We start from the raw sequence: 10,401 nt of genomic DNA, 5'->3' as shown, positions 1-10,401 counted from the left end.
CATTTTAAATTTTAGAGCAAATTCACTTAAAAATAGGACAAAATAACGTATACAAGTTAGATAAAAACATGTTAAAAAATATATTTTTAACTTGTGGATCTCCTCTGGTCTGAGGTGATGGGGGGACTAGTTGGAGCCCAGCAGCTGGACGTCAGTGGTTGGACTGGTGGACTACTTCAGTGAAGAGTAGACGACGTCTGGCTCCGGTTTAAAGTCTGAACACAAACATACACAGTTCAAACAACAGGAAACATGATTACAAGCTTTGTGGTTCAATCAAGACCTCGATTCCTCTCTTATTTACAATCTTATTTACATTATTTACAATCTCCACCTCTCTGCATCACACACAGTCCCACTTCAGACTGAGCTCGAGATATGATGCGATTCTGTTAGCTTAGCTTAGCATGATGGTGAGTAGGGCGAGCAGCTAGCTTGGCTCTGTTTAAAGTTAAAGTTAAAGAGCAGCTGTACCTGGGCCTCCTGGCTCTGATGGCTGTTCGTCCGTAACTCACATCTTCAGTTTTCACTGCTGAGTAGACTGCAGCTGAATAACTCTCTGCAAAATAAAACACTTTTGACATTGTACAAAATCTGTATGACTGTCATACTATTGCAAAGATTGTTTTTATTCATAATGTTGCACAGTGTAGAGATTAAGCAATAGGTTTTATAAACAGCAGCAGCTTCACACGCTTTTCTTATCTTAACATCTCTGCTATGAAACTGACCACATGAAACTGAAGGATGTTTCTGTGAAAGAGAAAAGAGGACAACCACAAAGCTGCAAACATCTGCTTTTAGTGCACACTGATGCACTTCACCACAAAGCAAAGACCTTCACAACATCAACACTATTACTGGCCAAACCAAGAGACACTGTGCTGAGAAGTTTCACTATCTTCAGACAACTGTAAACTAGAATCATCAGCAGGACGAATGTATCTCGTCAACATGCCATAAACAACAAGATAGTTATTAACTTTATTACAGCCAGATTCTGATTTTCATTTTGGAGCATGAGGAAGACTGGATTTAAAATGTTAGCATCATAAAACTATAAAAAGACGTCCTTGATGAAATTATTCACTTTGATTTCTTTAATGGTCTGTGAGCAGAGTTTAAAGAAATCATTTTCCAGATGTTGTCTCCATGTTCCTTCATGTGTTTAACATGAACAGCTCTGTGCTGAAACACCTGCAGCTGAAGTATTTTCTTTCTATCAGAAACAGGATGCTGGACGACTGCAGAGCTGTTAGCTTCAGTTAACCACAGACCACAAACACACAGTCCAGCTCACAGTGAACAACAGTAAGTACAGTGTGAGACTTTACAGGCAGACAGTTATATTTGACAACACTGATCAAATTTTACATGAAGAAATAAAATTTATTTATAATCTATAAACATAAACGATTTATTTTGAAAGCATCAAATCATAAAAATGTTTATTTTACTGTTACAACAATCCACAATTTTACACAGAAACTGAAATAAAAATACACGATCACACATAATCCAGAATGTCCTCTTAACCCAACACATCATAATGACAAGCAACAGTGTTCATGAAGCTTTTATTTTCATATTAAACTAACTTTTAGAAATCTGAGGAAGAAAATGTTCGCTTACACACATTGTTACATGTTTGCAGTTCCATAACTATCTTCACTCCTACTTTCAATACTTTTTTCTCAGATTGTAAAGCTGCATTAAAACCTTTCTAAAAGCAAATCTAACCACTCAGTGTCCTGCCTGGCCTCTAAACAGATATTTGGGAAGTTTTATTGAAGTCTACGGCAAATAGATAGACAATGCCATTTAAGCTGTGAGGTCACCAGCACATGAAAGAATGTGTGTGTAAAATCAAAAGATAAAATCTGCGTAAAAATTTGTTATGATGAAAAAAAGAGCCCACTACCTCGGATTTCTCTGATTGGCTCTTGTTGATTTTTTGATATGTTGATTATATTGCACTTGATGTCAGTGATGACTTCATCTTCTCCAGCTTTCTCTTGTTCTGCTAAAATGATCCATTTAGATTAACTATCTAAACAGAGATTACATGTTAGAACGTTTTACTGTGATCACATTGAATGTGAAATTTATTCTACTGAACAAACTCAGACATGAAAGATCAGGAAGTCTGAGTCTCACCTTCAGGTTTCCTGTGAATACATTGTCTCACCAGTAGAACCAATAACACCAGTAGAACCCCAACACACACTGATCCAACACAGGACAACAGAGAGAGAACAGGAGGAGAGAGTGATGGTGGAGGTGTGGATGTAGGTGGAGGTGTGGTGGTGTGTTTGTCTAAAATAAAGCAAACACAGTCATTAAGTTGTCGTCACATTGTGAATGTTGAAAGCTGCAGAAACACAGACAGGTGAGTGTGTCACCTGTGACAGTGATCCAGCTGGATGGAGACTCTCCATGACCGCTGATGTCACACTTGTAGAGGCCTTCATCAGACCTGGAAACATGCTGGATGGTCATGTGACCTGTAGGCTGCTTCCTGATGAGGGAGCCATCTTTATAGAAAGCAGCTGGGAGGTTGGAGGGAGTGGTCTTTGTTTTACAGAGCAGAGTGACGTCATCTCCCTCCATCACAGGGAGGACAGGACTCTGCAGGATCACTGATCCACCTCAACACAGAGACAAACTACAGCATTTCATCCATTTACACACAGCTTCATCAACACTAACTCCACACACTCAGCTTACCAGTGACTGTCAGGTTAACCATGTTACTGATGGGACCCTCTCTGGACTCACACCAGTAAACTCCACTTTCTAATGAGTAGATGTGACTGATGTTACAGGAAGAACCAGCTGGTGTTCCCCATTCCTCACACTCAGCTCTGTTGTCTGTTGCTGTGTTTCTCCTCAGAGTCCATCCAGCAGAGCTGTCGTCCTCCTCACAGCTCAGAGACACAAAGTCTCCTTCAAAGAACTGAGAGCTGCTGGGACTCACAGTCAGACGAGCTGTGAGGGTAAAAATGAAAAACAATTAGATTTTATTTTTTTCTTCAGTTTTATATGTGAGCTCCATTGTGAAACATGAACCCAATCAGGTCATATCAGTGAGCATTTCTCAGGTTTAAACTGTGACAGAAGAAGGTTACTGACCTTGGTTTGTTTTGCAGCTCAGCAGTGAGATCAGAACTAAAGAGAAATGACACTCAGGTTGATTTAGAATAGAATAGAATAGAATAATCCTTTAATTGTCCCACAAGGGGAAATTTGGTTGTAACAGCAGCCAAAAAGACACATATACAAACAAACAGTACACAGGACACAGAACAGAAACATACACAATTTTTCTTACATATTTACATTAAGGACTTGGATTTGAGGTGAAGATAAAGAACAACTCCACACAAACAGCTGACAAACCCAGATAATACACTCTTCTGGGTCTAAGGGTTTCAAAAAAACTAAACGTAGAATCTATCTTGACTAGTTCAAACAGAATGAACACTGGAACCAATTCAAATAACACATGTCCTGGCACTTTGTCTCTAAATTTGGGCCAATCGTTAGAAAGATTTGTGTCACATTCAGACCTAAAATCAGCAGTTAACCAAACATCACAACTGACTCTAACCACTGCACCACTGTGACGTGTGTACTGTTAGATATGATTTAAGAAAATATTTGAATTCAGTTTTAATTAACAGTTCTCACCACTTTTTCAGCAAATGTGCTGTTGTGCCACTTTAGAAGATAATTTACAGATCTTTATATATTGTTTTTGTTAATAATTGAATAGAACAAAAAGTTTTGTTGGTGAATTTGATTTGATTTTTAAACACCAAAACAGTTCACACAGGTCAGACTAATTATGTTGACTCTAAGATTATATTTTAAAAAACAACACTTTAAGTTATTGTTTTGATAGTGTGCACTGAATGTTCTAAGTATATATAAAATATTACTTTTCACTACTTTTACACAGTAAAGTCATGTGTCCACTGTGCAGCTGTGTTGATATAATGAGTGAATGATTTGATCTTTTCACTGCCTGCTGTGTTTCCTCGACTCCTGAGCAAAGATAAAGAGTCAGTTCAGACCTGCAGTTGGTCCTCGTGGTGTTTTGAACTTGAATTCAGCCTGATTTGTTTTTCATGTCTTCTCCTCCATCATCAGTTATCAGGAGAGCAGACAGTCAAAGTACAAGAATTCAAACAAACACAGAGATTCTACTTACAGAGCAGACACAGCACAGATGTTTCCTTCATCGTCCTTCTCACTCATTTCAGCTTTTTTTCATTTCTCTCACTGACACCAAGTAAAGCCCGCCCTCTTCCTCTGAGTCTGTGTTTTACAAAGGCGGTGGTGGGTAACTCGCTTTTTTACTTGTGTACAGACGCCTATGCTAAATTATATTAAAATATAAACTCAATGTCAGTGTCAAAGATTCCCTCAGTCAAAACTCTGGTGTTGATGAGCTGTGATTTTGTTAATGAACAAATTCAAATAACCGTTAAGTGGTTCATTGAAATTTATAATGTCTTAGTACTTAAAGCTTTCTTTTGGGTGTCATGTTTTTAGTATTTTTGGTTGTGAAGCACTTTTTAATATTTCCCTTTAAAGGCACTGTATAACTAAAATCTTGCTTACCTCACTGATGAGTAAGATGTGAAACACAGGAATCAAACCAGGGACGCTGCTGTTATGGAGCTGAACTGGAACCATTCAGACACTGAGGCCCTCTGAACACATTTTAATTACAGCTGTGCAGAGACACACTGATGACTGACTGGAACACTATGATTCGTAGATTATTGAAATGATACCCTTCAATGTTGCCACTAGAGCAAGATATTTGACTTTAAATCTTGACATGGATACAAGCAGATCATCAGTGAGAGTCACTTAATATTAAAATTAGTACCGTTAGCGTTAATCATATTAAAATAACGTTAACACCATAACCGCATTAACGCCGCAAATCTCAGTTAGCTAGCTATCGCGGATCGCCCTGTGCGTGGGGCTTGTTGTATTACCTCTTTATTTCCCTTTAATTTATCTCATAGTTGTGATAAGGTAAATGGATTTGTGGGTTAAATAGCAGAGTTGAGTATGTGGGTTGAAACCATCAGAAAGTTGCCAAATCTTCTCTGGCACAATGTATTGTTACAATAAAAATATAACTGATCAAACACAAATTTCCTTATTCTTTGTGACTTTTTATACGTTTATATTTCTATAGTGGTCCTGAAACAGGCTGTGGGCAGTCTTTGTTTAAGGGCTTCCTCATCAGGTTGTAATAAATATTTTTGGAAATATTTTAATAACTCACATATCCTTGCATTGATATGTTGGCAACACAGAGATGTATACCTCCACATGAGTCCAGGTGACCTTAAAACCTCAAACTCAAAAAAAATGAGTTTGTGATGGAGTTTTTACGAGCACTGTTGCATTAAGTCTATAAAGTTCTGGGTTCTAACTTCCTTGAGCTCGTTGCTCTCATGGGATTGTGTGTTCTCCCACAGTTTAAAAAGATGTGCTGTGTGGAAATTAACTGAAAATCTTCCACAGTTTTTACATGAAAAGCTGACATCAATAACACTGTATTATTCATATTAATGTTTTCAACCGGTGGATGTTAAGAGGTTATATTGCTGTCATTTACAAAGCAGCTGCCCTGCTGTAATGCTCAGTGTTGCCAGTAGGTGGAAGCAGACTTAAACTCAAAGTCATGTCCCATTGTAAATTCAATGAAAGGTTTGAAAGGAGGAGCTCTGTGCTGTGATCCAGAACAAAGTCCAGCCTGGGTCATAAGTTTGAAGGTTTTCATACAATAAAACACTTCTTTGTTTTCATGGTGATGTCCTGAGTGTGATACTACATATATTTCCATGGAAGAGGAGTAATAAATGCTACCAAATACATTTCTGTACATTCAATTCTTAATCAAAATAAATAGAGTAAAGGGAAAATTTTACTACTTTTGGATGTTGGTTTACAGCCACTGAATGGAGTTCCTGCTGCTTTATGTATGTGGCTACAGTTGAACTCATTTTGGGATTCATTCATTTTCTACAATAAACACAAGTGTTTATCAGCCAGAACCAAACCAGCCAAACTTTCCATTTGACTTTCTTTATTAAACCCAAAGAACTACTCAAGGCAAATATCGGACACAATGTAGAGCACTATGTCTGGATAAAACCAAACACAGGATATCATCACAAATACATCATACTGTACTGTCCGCACAGTGGTGGAGGGACAATGATTTTTGGCTTGTTTTGCAGTGACGGGAACGGGACACCTGAAAGTAATTGAGGCTACCACAAACTTCTCTGTATATTAATATACTCTAGAGTCATATGTGAGCATCAGCGTCTAGACCTCAACCTGAATGATGCTGTGGTGGGACATTAAGAGGGTTGAGCATAAATTAATGCCTGCAAACCTCACTACATACACTAATTCCAGTAAAAAAAATTAAAAAATAAAAAAGATAGATAGATAGATAGATAGATAGATAGATAGATAGATAGATAGATAGATAGATAGATAGATAGAAGAGCTCTGTTAAGCTCTGTTAGACACACTGAATGACTACAATGTCCTTTATACTGTTTGCTTGTATATGTGTCTTTCTTGCTGCTGTTACAACCAAATTTCCCCTTGTGGGACAATTAAAGGATTATTCTATTCTAGTCTATTCTATTCTACAAAAGCATAAAACATAAAAATATTTTTTTTAACGTGTGGTGGGGCCCAGTTAGAGACCAGCAGCTGGACGTTGGACTGGTGGACTACTTCAGAGAAGAGTAGACAACGTCTGGCTCTGGTTTAAAGTCTGAACACAAACACACACAGTTGAAAAAACAAACAAACAGGAAACACAATTACAAGCTTTGTAGATCAATCAAGACCTTGATGCCTCTCTTATTTACATTTGCATTTGAAGTGTGAACTGGGTCAGAGCTCTGAGCTTGAATCGTGTCTTGTTTTTTTTTAGCTTACTTAAGCATTATTGCTGGAAACAGGGTGAGCAGCTTGTCCCTGTCCAAAGTTAAAGTTAAAGAAAAGTTGTACCTGGCCCTCCTTGTTCTGATAGTTTTTTGTCCATAACTGTCGTTTTTAGTTTTCACTGCTGAGTAGACTGCAGCTGAATCCGTCTCTGCAGAATTAGACACACAGAATTATGTGAAATTACTGCAGGTATATAAACTGCACGACTTTTATACTATAGCAGAGCTGTGGGGAACTTTCTACCCTAATGTTGCATCATGAAGAGAAGAAGCAATAACTTAAAAACCACAGCAGTTTTTCATACATTTTTTTTAATCTTAATGCCTCTGCTATGAAAAAAAGATTGGCCACATGAAGCTGAAGGGTGTTTGTGTGAAAAAGGAAAACGGACGACCACAAAGCTGCCACTGCTTTCAGTACAGACTAACTCGCTTCACCACAGAGCTCAAAGCTCAAAGCAACTTTCTCACAGCATAACCATTATTGCTGTCCAAACTAGGACAAACTGCAGTGAGAAGCAGCTTCAGACTACAGTTAACTGGAACCATCAACATGATTACTGCATGTGCTCAACGTGTCAGGATGATACAGAAACTACCAAATTATCAACGTTATACACATTTGATTTGTTATAGAGACTGGGAAATGCTTTTAAATGATTTCTAAAATGAGCAGCTCTGTGCTGAAACACCTGCAGCTGAAGTGTTTTCTTCCTATCAGAAACAGGATGCTGGACGACTGCAGAGCTGTTAGCTTCAGTTACCCACAGACCACAAACACACAGTCCAGCTCACAGTGAACAACACTCACAGTGTGACACTTAAGACAATTAGAACTGACTAAGCTGACCTAATTTCAGACAAAGGAAACAAGTTCATAACTACACTTAGCAAGTTTTGTTTGCTTGCTTTACTGTTACAACAGTCCACATTTTTACACTTCTAAACTTCCCTCATATGTTCCATAATGTTCCCATAATCATATTATCAAAGTCAGCGACAGTGTTAATCTTATTCTACCTTCATATTCACATTTGAAGAAAAAAAAATCAGAGATGTTATTCATCATCCAAACTATGATCAAAACACACATTCTCAAACATTTACTGTTCCTTAACTATCTTCACTCCTACTTTCCATAAATTGTTCACATTGTAAAGCTGCATGAAAGTCCTTCTAAAAGAAAGTCTACCCACGCAGTGGCGTTCCTGGCAATGCCTCCTAACAGATATTTGTGCAGTTTTATTAAAATTTACGACCAAATAGATAGGAAATGCCATTTAAGCCACAAGGTCACAGCATGTGAGAATCTGATGAAACCTGCTTAAAAACTTCCTATATTGGAAGAAGAGCCCACTACCTCGGATTTCTCTGATTGGTTGTTGTTGATTTATTGATATGTTGATTATACTGCACATGATGTCAGTAAGGATGTCATCTTCTCCAGTTTTTTCTTGATCTGCTGAAATGATTCAAAATGATCAATAATATAAATTAAATATCTAAACAAAGATTAATTTAAGAAAGTTGGTACTATGATCATAATGAATGTGAACTTGATTCTACTAAACAAACTCAGACATGGAAAGATCAGGAAGTCTCACCTTCAGCTTTCCAGTGAACACATCGTCTCACCAGCAGAACCAGTGACACCAATAGAACCCCAACACACACTGATCCAACACATGACAACACAGAGAGAACAGGAGGAGAGATGGATGTAGGTGGAGGTGTGGATGTGGGTGGAGGTGTGGTGGTGTGTTTGTCTAAAATAAAGCAAACACAGTCATTAAGTTGTCGTCACATTGTGAATGTTGAAAGCTGCAGAAACACAGACAGGTGAGTGTGTCACCTGTGACAGTGATCCAGCTGGATGGAGACTCTCCATGACCGCTGATGTCACACTTGTAGAGGCCTTCATCAGACCTGGAAACATGCTGGATGGTCATGTGACCTGTAGGCTGCTTCCTGATGAGGGAGCCATCTTTATAGAAAGCAGCTGGGAGGTTGGAGGAGTTCTTTGTTTTACAGAGCAGAGTGACGTCATCTCCCTCCATCACAGGGAGGACAGGACTCTGCAGGATCACTGATCCACCTCAACACAGAGACAAACTACAGCATTTCATCCATTTACACACAGCTTCATCAACACTAACTCCACACACTCAGCTTACCAGTGACTGTGATAGAGATCATCTTGTTACTTGCTCTATTTTTGGATTCACACCAGTAAAGTCCACTGTCAGATGTTGAAATGGAGCTGATGTTACAGGAAGAACCAGCTGCTTCTCCCCATTCCGTTCCACAAAGAGTGATCATAGTTGTTGTTGTGCTTCTTTTCACAGTCCATCCAGCAGAGCTGTCGTCCTCCTCACAGCTCAGAGACACAAAGTCTCCTTTAAAAAACTGAGAGCTGCTGGGACTCACAGTCAGACGAGCTGTGAGGGTAAAAATGAAAAACGATTAGATTTGTTTTTTTCTTCAGTTTCATATGTGAGATCCATTGTGAAACATGAGCCCAATCAGGTCATATCAGTGAGCATTTCTCAGGTTTAAACTGTGACAGAAGAAGGTTACTGACCTTGGTTTGTTGTGCAGCTCAGCAGTGAGATCAGAACTAAAGAGAAATGACACTCAGGCTGATTTGAGGTGAACATAAAGAACAACTCCACACAAACAGCTGACAAACACACAAACTAGACTCTCTGATATACGTACTCATTTTCAATTTGATGCCAGCAACATATTTCAATAAAGTTTGGACAACAAAAAATGGAATCTGTGTAAAGCTTAAAAAAACCCAAAACAAAAGAAAAAGAAAAACAGCAGATCAATTTGGACTTCATGCACCTCTATTCTAATATGTATCTCAAAAAACAGCTTGTAGTACAAACTATTTATGTTGTGAGCACACCTTGTAAATGACCTCATTCATATTTTGTAAAGTGCTTTGTAAATTGATGAGTGGCTATTATTTTGTTGGAACTTGGACCCAGCTCATGCTTTTATTTTGAAAGTTACAGAGCGACAAGTTGCCGTAAATCATGTGGCGTAAACCGTACAGTAGAAGCGCGAGTTTTAATGCACAGAGAGAAGGTGTGCTCAATGGTTAATGGACCGGAATGGGGGGAAAACGGCTATTAAGGTGCAATCCTGAGCTGAAAGCAGTTCCTTAGCACCTGGTTGATGAGGGAACAAGGTTTGTAACAAAGTTTGTCCTGTAAATTTGTACGTTGCTATTTTACGGAGTATATAGCTGCTGACCGCTACTAAGACTAAGTTTTCACCCACTAGAGGGTGCTAACGTACCTCGTCATGTTTAGGCAGCGATGCAATAATTTACAAGTTTCACAGTTATATGTTATGTAAGTTAAAGATAATTAATTTGTGATTAATGAATAAG

General features: G+C 38.4%; 1 long non-coding RNA gene across 1 annotated transcript; it reads right to left on the bottom strand.

The window, feature by feature from the left end:
- Positions 1-9,031: 9,031 nt before the first annotated feature.
- On the bottom strand, positions 9,032-9,615 carry LOC112843862 (uncharacterized). The gene is made up of 3 exons (XR_003216403.1): positions 9,580-9,615; positions 9,173-9,436; positions 9,032-9,093 (listed from the first exon to the last, which is right to left on the bottom strand). It is a non-coding gene; the product is annotated as an uncharacterized LOC112843862 (long non-coding RNA).
- Positions 9,616-10,401: the final 786 nt, after the last annotated feature.

Source organism: Oreochromis niloticus, linkage group LG3 (genome assembly GCF_001858045.2).
Source record: "Oreochromis niloticus isolate F11D_XX linkage group LG3, O_niloticus_UMD_NMBU, whole genome shotgun sequence".
Lineage (NCBI taxonomy): Eukaryota > Metazoa > Chordata > Actinopteri > Cichliformes > Cichlidae > Oreochromis > Oreochromis niloticus.
Note: the sequence above shows the minus strand (reverse complement) of the source record. Positions and strands in the feature narration are given on the sequence as shown.